The sequence below is a fragment of the Chelonoidis abingdonii genome, chromosome 1 (assembly GCF_003597395.2).
Source record: "Chelonoidis abingdonii isolate Lonesome George chromosome 1, CheloAbing_2.0, whole genome shotgun sequence".
Taxonomy (NCBI): domain Eukaryota; kingdom Metazoa; phylum Chordata; order Testudines; family Testudinidae; genus Chelonoidis; species Chelonoidis abingdonii.
Window position 1 is genome coordinate 131,972,735 of NC_133769.1, and position 26,674 is coordinate 131,999,408.

General features: G+C 42.7%; 1 long non-coding RNA gene across 1 annotated transcript in view; it reads right to left on the reverse strand.

Annotated features, from left to right (window-relative positions):
- Window positions 1–4,134: 4,134 nt before the first annotated feature.
- Window positions 4,135–26,674, reverse strand: part of LOC142047426 (uncharacterized) — a 140,726-nt gene continuing 118,186 nt past the window's right edge. The window contains exons 2-3 of the long non-coding RNA XR_012656684.1: window positions 13,204–13,351; window positions 4,135–4,217 (exon numbers count right to left, since the gene is read on the reverse strand). This is a non-coding gene — a long non-coding RNA (uncharacterized LOC142047426). The remainder of the gene's footprint in view (window positions 4,218–13,203; window positions 13,352–26,674) is intronic.

Consider the following 26,674-nt stretch of genomic DNA (forward strand, 5'->3'; position numbering starts at 1 on the left):
TTTTAACCCCAGTTACCACTCCAGGAGAGGACCTTCCCCTCTTATCTCAGGACAAGTTTACTTTGCTTAATGAGCCTTTGGGAAGGATGCTTGTCAAAGGTCTTTTGAAAATCTAAAACACTATATCCACTGGATTTCCCTTGTCTTCATGCTTGTTGACCCCCTCAAAAAATCTAGTAGATTGGTGAAGCACTGATTTTCCTTTAACAAAAACCATTTGATATTCCTCAACAACTATGGTCATCTATGTCCTGACAATTTGTTGTTTACTATCATTTCAAACAGTTGCTGGTACTGAGTCAGGGCTACCAATCTGTAATTGTCGGGGTCACCTTCAAGCACTTTTTAAAAAAATTGGCATCATATTAGCTATCCTCCAGTCATTTGTACAGAAGCTGATTAAATGATAGGTTAAAACATCAGGTAGTAGTTCTGCAATTTCACATTGAAGTTTCTTCAGAACTCTTGGGTGAATACATCTGGTCCTAGGGACCTTAATTCTGTTAGCACGCAGAGAATCCTGTGGCACCTTATAGACTAACAGACGTTTTGGAGCATGAGCTTTTATGGGTGAATACCCACTTCGTCAGATTCAGCCACGAAGGCTCATGCTCCAAAACGTCTGTTAGTCTATAAGGTGCCACAGGATTCTCTGCTGCTTTTACAGATCCAGACTAACACAGCTACCCCTCTGATACTATTACTGTTTAGTTTATCAACTTATCCCAAAATTTCTTCTAATGACACCTCAATCTGGGACAGTTTAGGTGACAGATTTGTCACCTAAAAAGAATGGCTCAGGTTCTGAAATCTCCCTCACATCCTCAACCATAAAGACCAATGCAAAGAATTCATTTAGTTTCTCCGCAATGGCCATATTGTCCAAAGACCACTGAGTGCTCTTTTAGCATCTCGATTGTCTAGTGGCCCACTGGTTGTTTAGCAGGCTTCCTGCTTCGATGTACTTAGTTTTTTTTGTTTTGTTTTTTTGCTATTACTTTTTGAGTCTTTGGATAGCTGTTCTTCAAATTCTTTTTTGGTCTTTCTAATTATACAGGAACCTAGAGAAAGCTTGTAACTTGTCAAGATTCAATCATTGTGAGATGTATGTGTGGGTAATATTTAAGGAATAATGTCTTTATATTGAAAGTTTGCTTCATGGACTTGGAGTAGAAATCAGTCACTGGGAGGATAAGATGTCTCAGTGATGATCTACTCAAGCAAGAGGGACTTGACATGCACCCCTCCCGTGTCAGCTGGAAAGGTAATGCAAGATTCCACTGTCTCTACTCTTGCCACACCCCAGAACAATTAATGGAAAACCATCAAGGACAATTGCAAATGATTGAAATCACTTTCAATCATTGGAGGTGGAGGTGAAAAGGAACATTATATTAGGCAGGAGATCCTTCTGGCTATGAAAGACTGTCTCAAAAGACAGTCTGAGGGTATGGCTACATTAGAAATTTCAAAGCGCTGCCCCGGCAGCGCTTTGAAGTGTGAGTGTAGTCAGAGCCGCAGCGCTGGGAGAGAGCTCTCCCAGCGCTGCTTGTAAACCACATCCCTTATGGGTGTAGCGTGCAGCGCTGGGAGCCGCGCTCCCAGCGCTGCCGCCCTGATTACAGACACTTTACAGCGCTTGCATCTTGCAGCGCTCAAGGGGTGTTTTTCACACCCCTGAGCACGAAAGTTGCAGCGCTGTAAGTGCCAATGTAGCCAAACCTCGCAGTGTAAGCAGAACTGATACGGGAAAGGCACTCTGGTAGCCATTTGCGCTGAGGAAACACTTTACAAGAGGGGTGGGCTCTCATGAACATTTTGGAATCCTAGTTCTTGTGACAGAAGACAGCTCTACAACAGAACTGAGATTTAGGCTACACTTCCAGGTGTGCAGCACTGGGAGTTAAAGCTGTCTTTTTGTACAGCTGTGTAGGGGAAAGCACTGCAGTGTGGCCAAACTGACAGCTACCAGCGCTGCAGTGTGGCCACATTTGCAGTAGGTGTTGGGAGTGGTGCATTATGGCCAGCTATCCCACAGAGCACCTCTTCCCATTCTGGCACCGTGGGTTGTGGGAAGGGGGCGGAGGGGGCGGGTCATTCTGCTTCCTGTCCCAGTGCCCCATGATGCATTGCTTCACATCCCAGCAATCCCTGTTTTTCCATCCACGTTTGGCGCCATCTTGCCTCTTTCAACGGTTTCTGTGCAGCGCGATTTTTGTAGGAAATGGAGCCTGAACTGCTGAGGAGTATGCTGACGAGTCTCGCCAGCACATCACGTTTGGCAGCTGAGCTATTCCTTAAGATCCAAAGTGACAGTGAGGAGTCCGATGATAGCGAGTTGCGTAAGGCATATGCCACAAGCAATTTTGTGTCATTCACAGACATGCTTAGCATCGTGGAACGCTGCTTTTGGGTTTGGGAAACAAGCACCGAGTGGTGGGATCACATTGCATGGAAGTCTGGGATGACGAGCAGTGGTTGCAGAACTTTCGGATGAGAAAAGTCACTTTCATGGGACTGTGTGCTGAACTTGCCCCCACTCTGTGGCGTAAGGACACAAGATTGAGAGCTGCCCTGCGGATGAAGATGCAGGTGGCTATTGCAATCTGGAAGCTGGCAACTCCAGACAGCTACAGATCAGTCGGGAACCAGTTTGGAGTGGGAAAGTCAACCGTTGGAATTGTGTTGATGCAAGTTTGCAAGGCCATTAATTTCATCCTGCTAAGAAGAACCGTGACTCTGGGGAACGTGCAGGACATTGTGGATGGCTTTGCCCAAACAGGTTTCCCTAACTGTGGAGGGGCGATAGATGATGCATACTCCTATTCTGGCACCACCCCACCTGGCATCTGAGTACGTTAATCGGAAGGGGTATTTCTCCATGGTTCTCCAGGCACTTGTGGATCACCATGGGCGTTTCATTGACATTAACACAGGCTGGCCCAGAAAGGTGCATGATGCATGCATCTTTCGGAACACTAGCCTGTTCAGGAAGCTGCAAGCTAGGACTTTTTCCCAGACCGGAAGATCACAATAGAGGACGTTGAAATGCCCATCGTGATCCTTGGAGACTCTGCTTACCCATTAATGCCATGGCTCATGAAACTGTACACAGGGAGCCTTGACAGCAGCAAGGAATGGTTCAACTACAGGCTGAGCCGGTGCCGAATGACTGTGGAGTGTGCTTTTGGTCGTTTAAAGGGGCGCTGGCAATATCTGTATGGGAAGCTGGACTTGGGGGAAAGCAGCATCCCCGCGGTTATATCCGCGTGCTGTACCCTCCATAATATTTGTGAAGGGAAGGGTGAAAGATTCAGTTGAACCTCCGAGGTTCAACGCCTGGGTGCTGAATTTGCACGAACAGGGCTACTAGAGAGGCCCAGCACAGGGCTGCAAGGATTAGGGATGCCTTGAGAGAGGAATTTGAGGCTGAAAACCAACAGTAATGTTTTGTGCCTTGCACAGGAGTGAAGTCCAGTGGTTACAATGTTAGTAGGAATCTGTGTTTGCTAAGCTGATTTGCAGTGCCTGTTTCTTTCCTGGGCTAAGGTATCTTTGACTTTCTGCAATAATAAAGACTCTTTTCAAAGTCAAGAATTCATTTATTGAAAAGAAATAACTTTATTTACAGACACACAAGTTTTTTGGGAACCTAAAGGCAAGGGGTGGGGTGGGGAACTGTACAGTCACAGGTTTGAATATGTCCTGTCTGGAGTGTTGTGCAATGACTGCTGCACTTCAGGATGGCTATACTGCATGGTGAGGGGGGATGAGTGCAGAGGTAAGGGTCGTAGTTCTCAGGGCTGGTTGGTGAACGTACAGGTGTTGGAGGCAGCTGATGGTGGAGGTAAAGAACCTGGATACTGGGGAAGGGGGTTTTGAGCTGACATGGGGACACAAGGGAAGGAGCTTTGGGACAAAGGGTGCGGAGTGGGTGGGCACAGTAGGCTCCACCTGCATGGCTACGAGCGCTGGATAGGTCTGCTTGGCGCTCCAGGATGCTTATCAGCTGCTTTGTGTTTTTTTCCTGTCTACTGCATTTCTCTGGCGGATCCTGCTTTCCCTTCCCTCCAGTCCTGCACTTTTTTGATTCTCTGTGACAGGGTGCTGCATAACTGCTTGCAGCCTGTCTTCTTTGCTTTTTCGCGGCTTCTTCCAGAGGTTTTGTAGTCTCTCAGCCGTTGATAACACGGGCAGCCAAGATCTCAAGGTTGCATCTGTAAAGGCAAAAATGCAACACTTAACAGAGGCAGCATTGTTTATACCAGACAGTTATCCCCGCAGTTAAGGAGGGTAACAGTCTTCACAATAGCATAATTTTTCCCATCCCAAAGAGAGGTACATAACCATTGGAGCCCCAAATGGTGAGTAACGGGGACTGATTATTTCAGGGCTGTACTGTCCTTTGGGGTTTCTGTGTGTTGGGAAAGCAAACAGCTGCAGGGGGGCACCTACACTGAACACTATCCCAACATTTTCCACAGGAGTTATCCTGGAAGATATCTCACTGCTGCGGGTCACCGGGAAGCACGGGAGAGTCTTCTACTGCAATGCGGATTCCACCCTGGCCCCTGTGCAGCTTGCCTGTGTCTTGCAATGGTCCCGCCCACCCCTCGCGACACACAGTGGCGCGACGCGTTAGCCTGACTGGACAAGGACCAGAGTGGCTCTCCCAAAGAAACCTGCGCGCAGAGCGCATTGCTCATGCTCTGGCTGAAACTTTTGAAAGAGATTACCACGGCCGATTACCACGACGTGATAGACCACATTACAATGCCTGGTTCCACATCTAGGCATGCATGCATGCAGCCCCTAACCTTCCCCCTCCTTCTCCTGAAAAATTTCAATCCTGAAAATAAAAGCCGCTTACCAGGAACCTGCTCCTCTGTTTGTCCTCCACCAAGTACCAGCTGCTGCGACTGGTTACCTTCCTCCTGGCTTGAGAAGAGCTCCTGGCTGCATGTTTCCTGGGACTCCAGGGGTCTCTCCCCACCCCAGTACCCTCACTCTCGCTTTTCTCCTCCCCCTGCTCCCGCTCTTAAATGTCCATCGTCGTCCTCGGAGTGGAGGTGGGGTCACCCCCAAGTATCGCGTCCAGCTCTTTGTAAAAACAGCAGGTCATGGGGGCAATGCCAGAGCGGCGGTTTCCCTCGCAGGCTTTGTAGTAGGCACTCCGCAGCTCCTTCACTTTAACCCTGCACTGCAGCGTGTCCCGGTCATGGCCCCTTTCCAGCATGGCCCTTGATATCTGCCCATAGGTATCGTAATTCCTATGGCTGAAGCGCAGCTGGGACTGCACAGTTTCCTTCCCCAACACTGATGAGATCCAGCAACTCGCCATTGCTCCATGCTGGGGCTCGTTTGCCACGTGGAGCCATGGTCACCTGGAAAGATTCACTGATGGCACTCTACACCTGGCTGAGCAAACAGGAAGGGGATTTTTAAAATTCCCGGGGCATTTAAAGGGTGGGTCTGATGCTTGGTCACCTGAGGCCAGGGCAGTAGAGTTCGAACTGATGAGCAGAGTGGCTGAACAGGCATTCTGGGATACCTCCGAATACCTCTGGAGGTCAATAACAGCGCTTTTGGTGGCCACACTGGCGGAGCAGCGCTGCATCAGCAGTGCTATAGTCGTTATTCCCCAGGTCGAGGTGGTGTACAACCAGCGCTGTAGTCAGGGAGATACAGCGCTGTATGTGCCTTGCTCGTGTGGATGGTGAGTGAATTGCAGCGCTGTAAAGCCAACACCAGCATTGCAACTCTCCAGTATAGCCAAGCCCTGAACTTGGCGGTGGGATGGGAAGGGAGCCTACTTTATTAGATAGGAAAGGTAAATATTGATAAATGTAGACCTAGGTTGACATTTTATGATTATGTTGTGTGTTGTAAGCAATTGTTTCCATCACTCTCTCTCACTTCTACTTACTCTTTATTCTTTCTTAAATAAAGTGCTCACAAGTGGTGCATGGTTTACAGGAGGTATGGTTTAAGGCAAAACTGGTAAAGTGAGGTACACTCAGGGGCGGTGCAACCATTTAGGCAAACTAAGTGGCTGCCTAGGGCACCTAGTGGTTGGGGGCGCCTAAAAGTCCCCTCAGGCGAGGAGGTGGAGTGGAGGTTGCGGGCGGGGAGGGCACACAGGGGAACAGCTCCCCGCCCCAGCTCACCTCCACTCTGCCTCCTCTGCTGAGCACACAGCCCAGCTCTAAGTCTCCTCCAATCTGCGCCGCAAGCCTGGGCGTGGAGCAGAATTGGAGCAGCGCCAGCATGCTCAGTGGAGGAGGCAGAGCTGAGGTGAGCTGGGGCGGGCTACCAAGGCAGGGTTAGCTGCCGTGGCGGGGGGGGAAAGGGGGGAAGTCTCCCCAGGAGGGGTTAGCTGCCGTGGGGGGACAGGGGAGAGAGGGGTTAGATGTCGCAGTGGGGGGGTAGTTGCTGCCGTGGGTGGGGGAGGGGGCTCTCCAAGTCAGATGCTGAGTTAGCTGCCGTGGGGTGGGTGAGGTTAGCTGGGTGGGGGGTGCAAGGTGGAAGTTTCGCGCTTGCACCGGCCCTGGGTACACTGCAGATTTGGGGGCAGAAGATCTGAAATTTCTGAGTAGCTAGTGGCAGGGACTGGATATCTCAGGGGAACGATTCAAAGGGACTCAGACTAGGATGCACCTATTGATAACCTGCCAGGCGAAGTTAGGGCTGACACAGCTTGAGTGTCTGAAAGATTGGTGATGCTAGGGAGCTGATACCCAGCTACCACAAGACTCTCTCTCGCTGGAGGCAGTGGGTAACAAGGTTCCTTACAATCCTGGAGCCCAGCTGGGGAATTCAGGGTTGATATCATCACCTCAAAGCGGCTATAAAGCTAAGATTTAAATAAAAATCCTTGTCACAAGTTTAAGGTCACACACTTCATTAGAAAAAATGTATATTGTTGACATGACTGAGGAAGCAAAGACCATTTTAGAATATCATGAATCTCTATTGAACAGTTCATTTTCAGTCACTATGAATATTGTAAAAGCATTTATATTTTTGCTTTGTTATGTTCTTTTTCCAGCAGAAAATCTTCAGGAATCTTTTTTTTAAAAAATATGTAAAAGACTTAAGTAAGTTGTCTGAAAGGGAGATAGTATGTTTTATTATTATACACAGACCTGGTAGCTCTGCCTATTACTAGGATTCTCCGACACTTCCCATTTTAAGAGCCTGTTTTCAGTTGCTTATAACTTTGCCAAATTTTAACCATTGGAGATGCAATTTTCTACAAGGGAGGTCTGCCTTAGGCTGCAATTTTGTTTTTTAAAGTTTCAGCCAAAACAGTCCAACCATTTCTGAAAATGAGATTAGGGAAAAATACATTGTTTTGCTAAGTTAAAAAAAATTCTTACAGCTGGTACTTTGAGAAGTTCTAGCACCTCTTTGCCTTGGATTAGGGATTTGAAATTTGTCAGGGATATGCCCTTTGTTGGTCCCCTGAATATTTGCCCACGTTTTGCCACATTATAAACTTTGGGGGAAAAAAAATCTTAGTTTACCTGCACGCTCCAGAGAGTCTTGTTACAACTTCACAGTTCAAATCTCGAAAGACTCCTTCTGTACTGAGCATGGTTCAGCCCAGAGCTGCAGGGGCTAAGCAGAACTTTCCCTGTGATAGATGTACTTGACAGAGCAGTGACCCTGTCTCTCCTGTTCTCTGAATGACACCCCTTGCAGGGGTATAGGCAGCGTGGAAGCGAAAATGGGCTGACTGAATGCAGAAGGCACAAGAGCCAGGGGAATGGAGATGGGGAGGAGAACATGGAGACAAGGAGCCTGGGGAGGGATGGAGACTGGGACTGGATGCTGTTGGAGGGGGAAGGAGAAAGAGTTTGAGAATGGCTTGGCAAAGAGCCAGGATGAGAGTGGGGAAAGAGCCTGAGACTGGATAAGGAGTGTGGTGAGGGAGACTGGGACTGACAGCCAAAGAAGTGGAGACTGGGACTAGTATGAGGAGTCAGGCGTGAAGTGGAGACAGGTCTCGGACAGGGACAAGTTATTAGGGACAGAAGAAGGGGTCAAATTTAGACCTCAGCAGAAGCCAGACTCTCCTTTAGAACCTGGAGTGGAAGTTAGGATTCCCAAGTCTCATCATTGACAGCAAACATCCATGAAACTGGCACGGTGTATCTCTCAGTCCCCTCTAGTGCTGGTCCCCAGAAAGGATGACAAACTTCTATTGCTAGCTGTTACTCCCGTAGCTCCGGTGACAGAGGTCTGGGTTATGGATCAAAAAATCCCATCCCTGCTGATGACCATCTGAGCATCAATATGATGCCACATGATAGAATTCCTGTTTTCTTCATTTGTTTTTTATTTTTATTTTAAAAAGGCATTTATACCCAATAAAACCACATTATGAAGGTTACAAAATAAAGCACTCAAAAGTTAGGAAACACCAAAATTAAAATTATCTGACTCCATCCTTTCTTGCAGGAATATGGACTTCATTTTCAAGATGAGTCTTTTCCCCCTCTAAATGCTATGATCCTGTATTTCTTTAGCTTTAGCTATTCTGTTTGTCACGCACCCTCGTATCCATTTGAATATTTTACTGGGGCTATATTTATCAAAGAGATTTTGAAGAAAGCACTCACCACGATCCTCAGGCCCTGTCAAAGTTTTCATTCTATGATCTTGTCAAAGAACTCTGAGGTGCATACATTCACATTATACTGCAAATACATATACTGAGCCAGATCTTAGTAGGTGTAAACTGGCATGCCTCCAGGGTATTCAATGGAGCTATGGAAGATTTACACCAGTTACAGATCCGGACCTTCCCTTGCCCATGTGTTAGACCTTTTTTTCCCCCTTCAAAAAGTTATTGTTGTTTTTGAGTTTCAGCTACAATAAAACAGATATTTACAAATGAAGGCAAATTGCCAGAAAGGTCAAAAATGCAAGCACACCAATGAGAAGGCATGTGATCAAGTTTAGTGGACATTAGTAAGTAATATAAGCCATATATTATTAAAAAGTGTTTTTATACCTCATTAAATGTTCACCAGCCTGTAGCATTATGAAGTAAGGAATGCAATTCTTATTTGCTCTTCTTTAATACACTGGTTAGCATGTATGTGTGTCACTGCTCTCTACTGGTTAGAATCAGAATGGGATCAACTGTGTGAGTTATAGGCCTTGGTATGAACAGCTAATAGACATTCTTCTCTAGCTTCAATATTAGAAGCATCTGCATATAGAACAAGAAGAATCTGAGTTCATAGAGTCTAAAGCCAGAAGGGATCACTAGATCTTCTGGTCTGACTTGCTGCATAACACAAGCCATAGAACTTCCCCAAAATGATTCCTGTTTGAACTACTAAAGTATATCTTTTAGAAAAACACCCAATCTTTATTTTAAAATTCCCCATGATGCAAAACTCATAGCAAGTTTTGTCAATGCTTAATTACTCTGACTGTTAAATATGTGCACTTCATTTCCAACCTAAATTTGTTTAGCTTCAATTTCCAGTGTTAGATCTTGTTATATTTTTCTTTGCTACATTGAGAAGAGAACTTTTTCAAATTTCTATTCCTCATGTAGGTACTTATAGACTGTGATCAAGTCACCCCAATATCTTCTCTTTGTTAACCTAAATAGAATGAGATCTTGGAGTCTATCGCTATAAAGCAGGTTGACTAGTTCTTTAATTATTCTTATGGCTCCTCTCTGAACCCTCTCCAATTTACAGGCACCAGCAGAGCAAGCTTGTGCTTAGGGCAGCAGATTCTAAGGGGAGGCATTCCGTCCAATCTTAGGGTGGCACGGCTGCCTTTTTTATTTTTTTTTTGGCTTGGGGCAGCAAAAAAGTCAGAGCTGGCCCTGGTGGACAAAGTATTCCAGCAGCAGTTCCACCAGTGCCAAGTACATAGGTCATAGCCTCCTTACTTTTGGTCAAGATCTGTTAACAAGCTCCCTTCTCTGTCCTCTAGACCACCACAAACAGGCCGGATGCCTATGAGTTTCTAAGCACTCATGTGTTATTTATTGGGTGACCTCCACCAATTCTCCAGTACAGCTTTGTGCAACAGCATACAGTTGGAAGTAAATTCCCCCCTTAATCCACCCTCCCGGGAGGGAGAGGGCAAGATCTCACCATCCTGAGATCCTATATCCCCCTGATCCCTGCCAACCTCCCCACTTTTGCACTTCCTTCCTGTTCTTTATCTGTTCCCAGTTGACTGCTTTCATAAGCTCATCAGCCTCCTGTCTAATTAAGCCATTGAACATCTATCCCTGCCCCCAATTAAATCCATTCCAAGGGGGTAATAGCTGGTAACATGGTGATCAGAGTGCTGGGGTCAGCTCTGCATTCCCAACACGCTATCACAACATCCAAGAATCACATTAGCCCTTTTGGCCACCGCATCACACTGGGAGCTCATGTTCAGCTGATTATCCACCATGACCCCTAAATCTTTTTAAGAGTCACTGCTTCCCAGGATAGTTCCCCTTTCTGTAAGTGTAAGTCTGGATTCTTTATTCCTAGATGCATATATGTACAACTGGCCATAGTAAAGTATAGAATCTGCTTGTGCCCTGCTCACCAAGAAATCCAGATTGCTCTCCCTCAGTGACCTATCCTCTTCACTATTTACCACTCCCCTAATCTTTGTGTCCCTTCTTGGTCACCATAAAAATAATTAACAGCGTCGAGCTAAGAACTGATCCTGGCTAGATCCCACGTTCTCTTGATGATTCCCCAATTACAATTACATTTTTATATCTATCAGCCAGCATATATTTAATTCATTTAATGTTAATTTTGCATTATTCCAGTTTTTTAATTAAAATGTCATGCAGCACCAAATCAAATGCCTTACAGAAGTCTAAGTATATTACATCAACACTGTTACATTTACCAACCAAATTTATCATTAAAAAAATGATATTAAACTAATTTGACAGAATCTATTTTCCATAAATCCATGTTGATTGGATTTTATTACCTTCCTGTAATTCTTTTATTAATTGAGTCCCATATCAGCCACTTTGCTATTTTACCCAGGAACAATATCAGTCCTATCCCCCATACCAGTGAAGTTCTGAGTGGCCATGGTATGCAGCAATAATATCAATAAGAAATTTGTAGGTAGCTACAGGTTTAAATCCCTCATATTTCTGAAGGCTGAAATTTTCAGACGTGCCTGGGGGAGATAGGTACCCAAATTCCAATGGATTTCACTGGGTATCTAATTCTCTTAGGCCCTTTGACAATCCCAGCCAAAATGACTATGACTCTTAAAAAATTGTATACATATTGAATTCCTGGCAAGAAAACAAACTCAAATGACTGATGTACAGACATATGCCACAGAATTAATTTTGGGGATTAGGATTTCCAAGAAGACAAACATTTGGGTCTACAATCCTAGAACTAATCTTATTGTTTAAATCAGGACAAACTCCTGGACAGCCTAAACCATAAATTCCTAGAAGGACAAATATTCTATACATGATGGAATTCCTAACAGAATTGCTTGGCTATACAGTACATGGCCATTTGTCCAGATGGAATTCAATATTTCTTGTTAGTGTGTCCATAAATCATGTACTATACAGCCAGACACATCTGTTAGGAATATAATTACTGATGAGAGGAACCCATACAATGTTTTGCAGGACAAAATTTAGGGTGATATCCTGTTTGGAATAAATTCATAAGATTAATTTCAAAACAAACCCTGGACAACAAATATGTGGGTTAAATCACACTGCAAGGAAAACGGGTAGGTTATTCCAAAAATGTTTCCAGTCAAATTCAAAACAAGACCAAAAATTCACACTGATGCTTAACATTACAGTTGTACAATTATGCTGGATATTCAGCAGATTATGCCAGAAGAGTTTCAGATCAAAATAAATCAATATAATATAGATCTTGTCTGCATACACAAGGTTTCACAATTATTTTTTTTTTTTTTTACATGGACTTAGGATACATCTACACAGCAGGTGAGGGGGTGAATGGCAGCTTGAGTAGACATTACCCATGATAGCTGTACTCTAGGTAACTTGCTAAAAACAGAAGTGAGGACATGGGCAGTGGGTGAAGCTTCCCCTGGGGGAGACTAGCTTCTTATCCTAACTCTTCCGCCCACAGCCCCGTCCACACTTCACCCCTGCACTGCCCAGGCCCTGCTCCCACCCACTGCTGACTCGCCACTCACCTCTTCACCCCCCACCGTGAGTTTCTCCCCTTTTCTCACCTTCTCCCCCGCCTGCCTGCTGCTCACTCACCTGCTGCTCATCTCCCCCGCCAGACCTCCTCACCCACCCAATCCTATTACAGCCACCTCATGCTTATTATACCCGCTGCCCATGAGTGAGGACACCACGATGTGGGCTTCAGCACCTCTGCACAAGTGACCACGGACTCAGGGGGGTCAGACTGGCTTGTACAGCCAGTGCTGAAGCCCATACCTCAGTGTCTTCACTTTTATTTTTAGCGAGTTACCTACTGTGCAGCTAGCAGGGTCTGTCTACACAAGCCACAGTGCAGACAAACCCTTAGATCAACTGAGGCAAATCCCTGTGTCAACATATTTGAATAGGTTTACAGCTGGTTTATACTGAGTTAGCTTAATTTGAAATCTCAATCAATGTGTCTCCATTATAAGTCAATTTAAGCATGTATGTGCAGCTGTTTGCAACAGTTTAACTAAATATATTTAAACACTGATTTTAGTAAAACCGGTACAACCTGTGTGTGTAGACGATGACTTAAAAAGGAAACATACGTATAGGACATAGGTGAGAGCTACTTCTTGGAAGGCACAGTTCAGTTTCATGTGACAGAGCTGAATTCATCTTTTTGTGCAAATCTATGAAGGCATGAGTGACAGGCGTATTGGAGTCTCTCTCTTATTACCCTAGTAGTGATCATTCATCCTTTAACTGTCTTAATTTATCCAACTGGTTCTTCTTTTTCTCTGTCTTTGTGATTTACAATAGAAGTGTGCTGTATTCACTGATTCCTACAATGATCCTTTATCTTACACCCCTATAGAAAAGTAGCATTTCAGTATACTACCTTGTGTGAATTATCTTAACCTATCAGACACTTGCAAACCACCCGTTTTTATTGTCAGAATGTTTCCTTGAGAAATAGTAATGCATTAAAGAGAAAAAAGGTAATAAAAAGAACAGAGGTTTGTAGTGTGCTTGAATACCTTATCTGCATGTTCAAGTCATTCTCAGGGAGTAGTTTTGTTGTCCTATTCCCAGCTGAAGATTTCCCATGCAATGGGAAACAGGTTGCTGATTCTGATCTGCTTTTAATTCTGCACCCAAGCTGCTAGCCTTCATTTTCTTTCACATCTGAACAGATAGAGAGGAAAATATCAGACAGAAAAGGTGAATCCTACAGCTCTAATACTGTAGAGGGGTGGTTCTTAGTATATACTTCCATGCATTATTTATTATATATTGTATACAATTGTATATTTTATTTTAGTTCAAATGCTTGAGTGCAGATGCAAAAAAAAAAATGGCACAAGCACAAAAGATGTTCAAAATACAGAACTTTTATCTGGGTTAAATATTCATTTGCGTGAGTGCATTTCAATGAGTTGCAATAATTATTAATTGGAATGAATGGGAAGCAATGGGAGCTGCTGGATGCTCAGCACCTCTGGAAATTAGGCCATTTATTCAAATGCCTATTTATGGTCTTAGGGATGTAACTTTAAGCATTCCTTTCTTAAAATCTAAGGGCATGTCAACATTTGCCATTTAAAACAGAAAAAGTCTCTCTTCTGAGCAAAAACTGAGGAGCGTCTACACTTGCCAATGACTTTTTGTGCAAGAAGAAAACCACCTCCACAAGAGGAGTACAGCTCTTACTAGTGATACTTTTGTGGTGATACGCTCATTTATCATCTGGCCAGGTGACAGTGCCTGCATCATGGAGCAAATGCTCCTCTGCTTGGAGCAATGCTGAGCTACTGGAGCTGATCAGTGTTTGTGGAGAGAAGGCTGTACAGGCACCCAGGCCCTGTGATCACCGCCCCCACTTCCCACATAGGGTGACCAGATGTCCTGATTTTATAGGGACAGTCCTGATTTTTGGGTCTTTTTCTTATATAGGCTCCCATTACCCTCCACCCCATCCCGATTTTTCACATTTGCTATCTGGTCACCCTATTCCCACAAGACCCATTGTCAAACTGGAGAGAGCTGCATGGTGGGATAGCTGCCCTAGAGCGCTGGAAGTGCTGCAGATATAAACACCCTATGACACCTATGGAAGTGAGTACACAAACCAGTGCTTTTCTTTCACCAATTCACTATCACTGCTGAAACTGATAGTGCAAAATCTCTGCAAGTGTAGACATACCCTTAGCTGCTAGACTGTAAGTGTCTTGGGCAGGGACTATGGGTGAAATACTAAATGTTGGCCCCACTGAAGTCAATGGAAGTTTTGCCACTGACTTCAATGGAACCAGGATTTCACCTTCTATCGCCTCTATGTTTCCACAGCACTTGGCATGCCATCAGCAAATCATAATCACACATCTATATATGAGGGATTATTCACTTGCTGAGAGCAGGGCTGGAGGATGAGGTAATGTATTTATTTATTTCTTACTGTAAAAGAAATGCTATGTCATCATCATAACATGGCCAACGATGGAAACACCATCATCTGGCAAATGCATTTATATTAAGTGCCCTTTGCTGGAAATATTTAGTGCTTAAAAATACCCTAACTATATTGATGGTGCACCATACCATCCAATTTGCATAATTAGAAATGGAGAAGGAGATTGTGTCTAGGGAACATCTGATGTATATTCCCCTAGAAAATTTTCCACTGGGTTCCTTCCCTTGGGATTTCTTTAACATCAAATTACCTGACACTTTGCACAATCTAGTGTATTTCACAGACAAAACATTTGCTTTTCAGAAACATTTTTATGAGCCCAGAGATCAATCATCCTTGGGAAGAATGATTAAATAATCTCTAGAAAAGGGGTTGCTCTCCAGCCAAGGCACAGAAATCTTCCCTATCCCCCAACCACACTGCCCTTCAAATTACAGTGGAATTTTAACAAGATACTCTCAGGAGACCCTTCCAGCATATCGCTGCAAAAGGCATCTCATTACCAATCCCCTGTGCTAACCAGTTCTACGCCAAAGGGGGGGTGTTCTAATAAAAAGTGATTAAAATGGTGTATAGCTGCAAGCCAAGGCACAGTGCTCTACTGCTGCACATTAAAGGATCCATACCGGATAACCTAAAGGCATTAGTCAAGGACTTATATTTTGACAAGGTGGGAACAATTTAATTATTGTACACGTGTTACAAAAACTGTAATTTTCTTGCGCACAATAACAGCACATTGAGTTTGTCTTTAAAACTAAATAATGAGATAAAGGCCAGTCTCCGGTGCAAAAATTAGCATAGTCACTTTCAAAACACTCAGAGAAAGAGACGCAGACAGACGCAGTACCAAAAAAAGAGAGGGGAGGATGGGGAATTTATATGAACATTTTACAAGGACTAGCAGCCGAAATATAAGAACAAATGATTCGGAGAGACAGAAATACTAACTCCGTTGAAGTCAATGACAAAACTCCAATTGATTTTGATGGGGCCCGAATTTCACGTAGAGACATTAGCAGCAGTCCAGTGTCTTGTCACCATACACTGTACCAACCAGTTTTGTTCTCTACTTTAATCATCCCATAAAAAGATGCTTAGTCCTGGAAATCTATTTCTCTTCCTTTCCATCTTCTGGCTTATTGAAGGGACTTTGCTGAAAGGGTTACCCTGCACACTGAAGTTCTACTCAGTAGCTGTAACATACATGTATTATTGGATACTAACTAGAGATGAGTGAACATCTACAGATATACCACCAAATTTTCAGAAGTGTTCTAAGGCCCTAGTCTAGCAGAGCAATTTTAAGATCACATTAAAGCCAATGGAGCTACCCAAGTGCTTAAAGTTAAGCACGTAATTAAATACTTTGCTGGGTTGAAACCTAAATTTGGAGGCCCAAATTGACACCCTTGGGTCTGATTTCCAGAGATTCTGAGGACTTGCTTCTCCCAAAAGCATGTCTGCTTATCCCAGCCAGACTCAGGATGTGCTGAGTTGTATGAAAACATGTGACATGCATAAAAATGAAACAAAGATGGTATCAAAATATTTTGAACTTAGACATCAGTTCAGGTTTTATTTGAGGGTACTTAGTCTTTAAGACACAGCTGAATATACATATAATATAGCAAAATAAACATAAAGGGACATCCAATATCTCTGCTTTTAAATGGGGGGCCCAGTAGTCCTAGGGCTAACAGTGGTTAATGACTTCTACAAACTCAATCTCTTATAACAACTGGGCTTATCTAATCAGAGAGCATGAGCAATGTGGCATATATTTATGGAAGTTAGCCAGAAAAGACTAGGCAAGAAAACACCTTAAGAAAGGGACTATTTTACAGGCTTAAATTTGAACCTGATTCTGCAGTCTATGGAGCATGTACCTCTCATTGAAATTAGTGGAAGTGTTGAATGCAGGAAGGCTGCAGGAATGGGTTTTGTGATGCTCACCGAAGTTTTTTTAGAGGAATATAAGAATTAGTTACTAACAGTGAAATCCTTGCCCCTTTGAAGTCAAAAGGCTTAGGATTTTACCCTACGCTTCTTTTCTGCTACACAAAAGGCAAGATCTTCAGCAGGGCCGGTCCTAGACCAAATGGTGCCCCAGGCAAAGAGTGTCTTCAGAGCTCTCCTCACTCCATTTGTTAAACTTTTGAATACTTTATTTTTATTAGATTTGTACCCCACATCACAACTTTGATGCACAATTTGCATGCATGATTTATCCTTGTCATACAAGACAAAAAATTTGCACACTAGGATCTGTAAATCTATATTTATTTATGCCATATATAAGCAAATAAAAATGGTTTCCTCTAGGCTTATAGAAACTTTTTAATTTTAAGAATAACTGAAATGTCACTAACAACAAAAACAGCACCCCAAACCCGGCACCCCAGAGTCATCTGCCCCTAAATCCAGTCCTGGCCTTCAACTGGCATAATGTGGTGTAACGTCTGACTTCAGCAAAGAGTGTGGTCCACATTTCGTAATCTTGAACTTAATTCAACAGCCATTAAGTGAAAAGATACAATCTCATTTTTAATTAAATCAGTACTAATTGATTAACTACATTCTTTGATTGAGGGAGTCAGGTAAGCATCCAAATTATACCTATGTGAATCAGGGTATTCTATATCACTAAATTCTAAAATACTATGCAATTCATTAGAACTAGTCAATTATTTAAAAATGTTGGGCCTGATCTGGAAAACCTTACTCATAAGACTAAATTACTGGATTGCTTATCTTCCCCATTTCTTCACCCCCTTCAGTTAAAGAAAGTACACAGTGTGCAATAGTAATGTGCATTTATTATAATTTACCCTTTAAGGTAATAAAAACTAATTGGCTCATCTCCAGCAAGAGTTATGGGTCCAAAATTTGGAAAAATGAACTATTTTTGATTGACTCTTGCTAGTTAGTGTCTTCGTTATATTGGAATAATTGTTATTATGGAACTGGACCATAATTAGAAAAACAATTGCTTTTATTAGGAGGGATTAATTAAAACTACAGGAGCAGAAGAAACCAGTTCAGATAAGTTTTCACAGAACTCCACCCACACAATTCTCTAGAAAGAATATTAACTTATATACATTACATCAGCAGAACAAATCACCATTGGTTGATCATTGATCCTGAGGGCAGAACATTGTTGCTTAGCAACTTCTCAGAGCTGACTTTTACAATTAACCCTTTTGGGAATATCACATACAGCAACATCTGATTTTTTTTGTTAAATAAGGCAACAAAAACAAAAATACACAACCGTTCCCCCTCTTTGCCCTCACCTCAGAAAATAGAAGGATACAATTATATTTCTAGCTATCATCCACTAGGGTGACCAGATGTCCCAATTTTAGAGGGACAGTCCCAATTTTTGGGTCTTTTTCTTTTATAGGCTCCTATTAACCCCCATCCACTGTCCTGATTTTTCACACTTGCTGTCTGGTCACCCTATCATCCACACACAGAGAAATTAACTGGAGTAGCGATTCTGGGATAACTCCCCAAGTGGATGCTTGATTTTGTTCGATTTACCTTAATCTGTTTTGGAAGTAGATTAAGCCAAACTGAAAAAAATTCTCTCTGATTCCAAAATAAGAGTATCCATATGGGGACCTATTCCAAAATAGTTATTGTGCTTTAAAGTCATGCCCTCCCTTAATCCAAATCAATTTTCAAATGTAGACAAGCCCCTTGTTCATCTGAGTTCCTGCACAGAACACCTGTCCAAGACAGCATGAGTGATCTTTTTTAAACACTTTAAATTGAGCTAATTTCTGCACTACTTGGAGGAGCAGGTGTACAAGGATTGTGGGGTCAGGGTGAAAATGGGTTAAAGTTCACAGAGAAAGGCTATATTGTAAATGTAGAATGCACTCTTACAGGTGGGTGAAGCTACACTGCCACAAGAGCAGCCCAGGGAGTTACAGTTCCCCTCCCCTCCCCGAATCCTGTCCTCTTGCTTCACAGGGGAAGTAATCTGCTGCTGGGCTATACCAGCAGCAGATTAATTCTTCTCCTCTGCCAGCTCAACTCTGCTGGGACCAGAGCCAATGCTCCACCTATTTGTGCACCTTCCCATTTGTCTGTGACTCACATGTGGGTAGTCCTCCCAGGGGAACGAGAGGTGCAAGGCAACCCATTACTCCCCTATGTGGTGTTTTAAGGCAGGTCACAATCCATTAATGTCCAATTTTCCAATCCATAAATTCTTATATAAAAATTCAGGTTCAAGCTGTTCTTCTCCTTGAGCAACACCTGCAGATTTTGACCCAAAGGCTCTTTCCACATAAAGTGTGTAGGTGGGAGCAATCTTGGAAATGTTTGGATACATTTGGAGTTCTGATTCACTTCTCTTAATGTTTTGCATAAACATGAACTGAATTATTCAGCAGTTTCCACCCTTCCCCCTTTCAATAAAGAAAAAAAAAGTGAAACCAAAAATTAGTTGGCTGCTCTTTTATAATAAAAGAGAAATAACTTCCTCTCTCAGTGTATTTGCAATATTGCCACTTACGAACTATAAAAACCAAATGTTCACATAAAGTAAAATTTACATATAGAGATGTTAATATGCTGTATTCTGCATATGGATTCTAAAACAAAACTGGTAATGACATCTCTAAAGAACAGCTTGCTTGTTTTTTGAGCAATCAAGAAAAGCTACACTGTTCTTTGCCATCCAAAAATCAGTGAGACAAAGTCAATGAGGTAATATCTTTATTAAACCAACTTTTGTTGATGGAAGGGACGAGCTTTCAGACTTAAACAGAGCTCTTCTTCCAAGATTCATTGATAAAGATAATTATTCTGGTGACTTCTGTAAGACTTTTAATTATAGCATCACGCAGCACCAAGTCAAAGAGCTAGAATCATACTAAACTAACATGGGATACATTAAATGGATCCAAAACTGGCTAACTGATAGGTTTCAAAATATAACTGTCAAGGGAATTGTCATTGAACGGTTCTGTTTCCTGTGGGGTCTCACAGGGATTGGTTCTCGACCCTTATTTAAGATTGTTATCAATGACCTGAAAGAAAACATTAAATCACAACTGATAAAGTTTGCAGATGACACAAAAATTGACCGAGCGGTAAATAACAAAGAGGACAGTACACTGATTAAGAGGGATCTAAATTGCTTGGTAAACTGGGCACAAGCAAACAATATGCATTTGTTTATGGCTAAATGTAAATGTATACCTCTGGTAACAAAGAATCTAGGCCATACTTATAAGACGGATGACTCTAGAGTCAAGCATTAGAGGGGTAGCTGTGTTAGTCTGGATCTGTAAAAGAGGCAAAAAGTTCTGTGGCACCTTACAGACTAACAAACTTATCGGAACTTGAGCTTTCATGGGTGAGTACCCACTTCGTCGACTGCACATCCAACAAAGTGGGTATTCACCCACGAAAGCTCATGTTACAATACGTTTGTTAGTCTATAAGGTGCCACAGAACTCTTTGCCTCTTTTAGAGTCAAGCAGTAACTCCGAAAAAGATTTGGGGGTTGTGATGGATAATCAGCTGAATATGAGCTCACAGTGTGATGCTCTGGCCAAATAAGCTCATGAAATCCTGAGATGCATAAAAAGTGAATTTTTAATTAAATTTAATTTTAATTTAAAACAAAATGATCACAATTATGGCATTGAGGCTATTAATGCTATACTAAACTTGCCTTTTAATTAGCATACAGCCATTCTGTAGTTACATTTCAGTCTTATATGTAGAATACAGTTAATTCAAAATAGCCTACTTCTTACCTTAGAACAGCTATTATATTAGTTTCTTTCTGGGAGGTAGTTTGGGTGTAGGAAGGGGCTCCAGGCAGGGGCAGAGTGTTGTGGTGCAGGAGAGGGTGAGGGGTGCAGGCTCTGGGAGGGAGTTTGGTGCAGGAGGAGATTCTGATCTGGGGCAGGGGGTTGGGGTGCAGGAGGGGGTGGCCAATGGGAGCTGTGGGGACAGTGCTAGGGGCAGGGACAGCACACAGAGCCATCCCCACCCACTGCGGCTGCAGAGATGTGCCAGCAGCTGGCCGCTTCTGGGAGCAGCATGGGGCCATGGCATGCAGGCAGCCTGCCTGAGCCCTGCTGTGCCGCCAGCCAGGAGCTGCCTGTGGTAAGCGCCTCCTGGCTGGAGCCTACATCTCGCACCCCTTCCTCCATCTCAATCTCCTGTCCCAGGTCAGAATCCCCTCCTACACCAAACTCCCTCCCAGAGCCCACACTCCTCACCTCACCCCAACACTCTGCCACAGTCTACGGCTCCTTCCTGAACCCAAACTCCCTCCCAGAAAGAAACTAATAGAACAGCTGTTCTAAGGTAAGAAGTAAGCTATTTTGAATTAACTTAACTGTATTCTACATATTTTAAGACTGAAATGTAACCACAGAATGGCTTTATGTTAATTAAAAGGCAAGTTTAGTATAGCATTAATAGCCTCAGTACCGTAATTGTGATCATTTTGTTTTAAATTAGGAAAAAAGACTTGTATACAGGGGCCACACAAAATCTAATAGCCCTGGGTCCAGAGGAGACTTAATCCAGCCCGGGGAACAAATATTTAATAATGGGCTCTTCAGTCTAGCAGAAAAAGGTATAAGATATAACACCATCCAATGGCTGGCAGCTGATGCTAAACAAATTTGGATTGGAAATAAGGCGTACATTTTTAACAGGAGGACCAATTAACCATTGGAACAATTTACCAAGGGTTGCAGTGGATTCTCTATCACTGACAATTTTAAAATCAAAAGTGAATGCTTTTCTAAAAGGATAGGAATTATTTGAGAGAATTTCTATGGCCTGTATTATACAGGAGGTCAGACTGAATGATCCCAATGGTCCCTTCTGGGCTTGGAATCCAAGAATCTATGAAACCTATCTTGTGTCTGTCATATCCTGGGACCAACCTGACTACAACAACAAAACTGAAGCATTCTGTAAGGTTTGAGCACATAAAGGCTGGGTATTCAAGTTTGATCAATACATTCTAGGTTGCATTTGTGGAAAATATATTAGTGTCAATACAACATTCCCCACAGCTGCTCTTAAGGAAGGATGGGGGGACAAATTCACTCAAGGTGTAACTCCTTTGGCTTCACGAATTTGGTCCACTGTGCTTGTTTGATTATGATAACACTACAAATGTCCTAGTGGATAAAATTACCATTAATATAATGAAAAATGATTTTGAAAACACTTTCCATAAAGGAGATATAGAAATGGAAGGGATTTCAATATACTTGACAAACATCAACTTACAATACTCCTGTAACTTAGCTCCCAGGAGAAACAATGTAAGAATTCTATAGGAGTAGTGTGCATTTATATATTGGATTTATATTTCATTTAGTACATGGATTTATACTACAATAGGTCACAAAAAATGTATTAAATATATAAAAATACAGCAAATCTGAATGTTCTTAGAGATCACTGTACAAACACTCCACACACACGTTAGCTTGTTAAGGTTACATAGTGCTCATTGCACAACCACGGAAATGCAGCAGCTGTTTAACACCACACAGCAACACTACCCAACAATTTAGGGCCTCAACAGAATAAGATATCCATTCAAAACTGCCTGGAGAATGTAAATGAGAGGAATTCCACATTGGGATGTGGCCAGAACATTAGGAAAAAGATATGGGTTCTCAAATGACTCTGACAGTCTTGGTTTTACACGTTAGCAGAAAAAAAAGAAATTCACAATATAGATCAACTGCACGTAATGAGTACACTATAGACTAGAAGTATGAGGCCAGCCTTGCACTGACCCCTAATGATGCTAAGGGGAACATCTCTAACAATCTTAAATTCCTCACTTACGTACTTTATATTTCCTCAGTAAATCTATTTGGGTTTTTCAGGCACCTTCCATGGTGAGATTTTATTATCAATCAAAAATGAATCGACCAGGAATGTGCAATTTCTATGTGTAGGAGTTAGAGTTATTTCTATCTTCCATTGCTCCTCAGTGCGAAAATGAGTGGGTGGAAGATGTAGGAATCTGAGGCAGCACAGTGTGCTGTATTATGCATTCAGAATACTTGCTTTTAGTTTCTAGTCAGTGTAGTGAAGAGAGGAATCCCCATAAGGTTTTGGGTGACAAATGCTAGCCTCAAACCACGTTGAAAGAAATGAATCTATGTTTAATTTTCCAACTATTATTAGTTTTGCTGTCTTCTAAATATACTGCAAGTAGCAATGAAAACTCAGTCACTTACACACTTCTGTGTAGCTACTCATATGGTCTCCCCTCAGCATAGTATCCATACTATTGGAGCCGTGCGAAACTTTACAAAAGAACCTGGAAGGAGTTATTTTGAATTTTGTTATATACCAGAAAATTGAGATAGAGTCAAGGTTCAATGAGGTTTGTGAAACTTCAGCCAAAATGAGCTGAATTTCATGTGATCCTGGGATCATGCTCTGGCTTTAGGTAGAAACCAGGTGAAACTTGCATGGATTCATATGTTTTACTAGAAATCAGGCAAAGTTTGGTAGTTTCAGCTGAGTTTTGTTTTGAATTTCTGAGTTTGTTCAATCTCAAAATGAAACTAAGGAGCATGAATGTGCATGGACTGAAAAAGGAAACAATGTTTGTATTAATGACTCCTGGATTCTGCACTGCTCAATGTATATGTGCTAGTAATTTAAGATTGGAATATGCCTACAACAAAGAACATCAGGTTTTTGCAACTGTGACCATTAAAATTGTGGAAGATATTGCCATATTTAAAGTAGGTTCCTAGGCACGAGGAATCCTCTGAAGCCCAGTCTTCAGATAGGATGTACTGTGTTCTGAATGATGTGGAGGGAAGCAGAATTGATGAAGTATGGGAGCCATAAGCCCAATACTGCTTAGAGACCCTCCTTTAGCTCAAGTGGCAGGCACCTCTGCTTTCATAAGGAGGACAACTCAAGTTCTGTACCTGCTGTCACTATGATTTTATTGTCAAGTGGGAGACTGCTACATGTCCACAAATGTGTTATATCAAAGCTCATGAGACATGTTGAGGATATGCCTTGGGCCACCCTGGCCTTGATTCTTGGTAGAGCGCTGCTGGAATTACAAATAGAGAACAAAGGCAGTATATGGCTCTACAGAACATCTATTTCCTGAAAAATTAAAAGCGCTTTCCCTATGAGATAGTTTGGTATTTGTGAAGTATGACTTTTCAAGAAACATTTGTGTAGTAAGGCACAAAAATTTGAAGTGTGTATTTGCTATTGAGCTTTCTTCAAGCTAACTGGAGTGATGGCTAGCTGACAGGAATCCATTCATATGTTGGAGAATACCTCATTGTTTGCCAGCACAGGAAGCATGCGTTGTACCTTTAAGCATCACTTGTAGTTTTCTACTTCACAGTGGCCTGCAATCTCATCCAATTGATTTTAATCAAAAACACTCAAAACTTCTCTAAAGGAGTTCTCTTCACCCAGGCTAATCAGATTAGGCAGCATGTAATTAACTATCAACTCCTACTAAACCAGAAGATTGAAAGGCATCTTTCAAGCATTAAGCCTTTGGAGATGAAGAATTATTTCTTTACATTTTTAGTGAGTGGGAGGCAAAGAGAAGTAGATTCAGGGAGATGTAATATCCTATTGAGTAGAAAAATGAAAACCAAAACACATACTGTTAAAATTCAAACCAAAGGGTCTGGACTGCTTGGGGAAGAGGTTTGTGGACTGAGAGCCTTTCATCTCTAAGCTGCTTAAACTAATTGGCTCTCTTTTCCTTCATTCTGACCAGAGACACCAAGCATTTAATTTTATATGAAGACCAAAGTACCACTCTCACTAGAGATGGTCCTTTGGGGTCAAGTTTGAAGTACGTTGGTGGGGAAGCATGGGAGAAGCTCATTCTGCTAGTACCTGTGCTTTATGTAACTATTTTATGAATTACACACTTCAATCTGCAGAGCTGTCAGTTTGTCACCTTTCTTAAGCAATAATGTCCTGATCTAGTGTCCACTGAAGTCAATGAGAGTCTTTCCATTGATATCGATGGTTGTTAGGACAGACCCAGTCCATGTAAATTAACAAAGCAAGGAATGAGTAGAATCCAGGAAATGTAGAGTTTAGGCTTTTCCCTCCGTCCTTCGCTTCCTCTATGTTACTCACCACATCAGCTGCAATACTGAGGCACAAGAGGACAAGTAAAAAAATGGACCGAGAGCCTTAATGCATTTCTTCACTCTTAGCAGTTTGTCTCTCATATTTCATGCTTTAATGCAGTGTTTAAAATTTAATTTTTTAAAAATCAGTAACAGAAAAATTAAATGATGTATTATTAATAATAACATACAGTGATATAGTACCTTAACCCAAAGGATCCCAAAACACCTTCCAACATAAATCTCAGATCTCCCTATGCATTGCATGCAGGGGCATTTAGGTTGTTGTAAGATCCATGCTTAGTGCTGAAGATTACTGCCTTTCAGCTACAGAAGATGGGGACAGACAGAGGCTTTACCACCAAGATAAGCGTTTCAAGGTTAGAGAGCAGAGGCCTTGCCAAGTGGCTCAACAAGATGATGGAGCTCGCTTAGAAGATAGCAAATGGGGACCCAAAAATGGTTCCTGAAGGACGTATGCATTTTGAATGGGTGTGGTTAGTGGAGTATATACAGGGGGATTCACCAGCATTACTATATTGCTATAATTAGGTCACTGTGGACATTCTTACAGTGGCTTTTTGGGGTGGAGGGGGAGGGTTAGATTATACTGATAGCAATGCTGGTAAATTTCCCTGTGTAGACAAGATCTAGAATCCAAAGACAAATCACAGACTTTAAAGCTGAGAGGTGTGCTAAACAGTTTTCTTTGGGCTCAACAGAGGAAAAAACAAATCAAGCCCCTTTATGTAGCAAACATAGCTGAAGAAAATGGTAAGAATTTCCCAGGTCACGTGGGCCAAGAGGTTTGCCTGCTTGTAAATGCAGGGATTAAAATGTTGGTTTGCAGCCTGTGGACATTATATGGAAAAGCTAGCAGAAAGAGTTGTAAGCATGACCCTAGGAGGAAGCGAAGAGACAGAGCTTTTGGGTAGTGAGCTCACTGGAGTGGCAGACTTGGGGATTTCTGTGCAAGGAAACTGCCTGCTGCTGTTTCTTTCTATTGTGTTCAGGGAAACAGAACCCTGTGTACATTCTTTGTAAATAAACAAGTTCACATTGATCATGTACCTGATTCATATCATCAGTTCTTCATCCTAAAGAAAAGAACCCTGCAAGACAATGAATTTTGACTGTTTGGCCCAAAAGGGCCAAACAAGCTATTCCCCTAGGACAGTGTTTCCCAAACTTGGGCTACCACTTGTGTAGGGAAAGCCCCTGGCAGGCCGGGCCGGTTTGTTTACCTGCCATGTCCACAGATCTGGCCAATCACGGCTCCCACTGGCCGCTGTTCGCTGCTCCAGGCCAATGGGAGCTGCGGGAAGTGGTGCGGGCCGAGGGACGTGCTGGCCGCCGCTTCCAGCATCCCCCATTGGCCTGGAGCAACGAACCGTGGCCAGTGGGAGCCGCGATCGGCCGAACCTGTGGACGCAGCAGGTAAACAAACCGGCCTGGCCTGCCAGGGGCTTTCCCTGCACAAGCGGCGTCCCAAGTTTGGAAACACTGTCCTAGGAGATACTAAGGTCAGAGAAAATCTCACATCCTATTAGGGGAAACTGAAAGGCTGTTGATAGATAGAATGTGAGATTTTTACAGGGGGTAACCTGAAACTTTAATATATGTATGAACTCAAAACTCTAAGGAGACCTGAACAATAAGCCGCTATGAACAAAACCTGCTCTTCATATACTCAAAATCCACAAGTATTGAAAATGATAGACCTGTCACAGATCTAGTCAATAATATGATATACAATCCTACAATAAATCGACATGTTGGAGTGACCAGGGATCTGGACTGGGACTCAAGGGACTGGTTCTATTACCATGTCTCTGGCTGACGTGCTGTGTCACTGTGGTCAGGTCACTGCACTTGTGCCTCTGCTTCCCA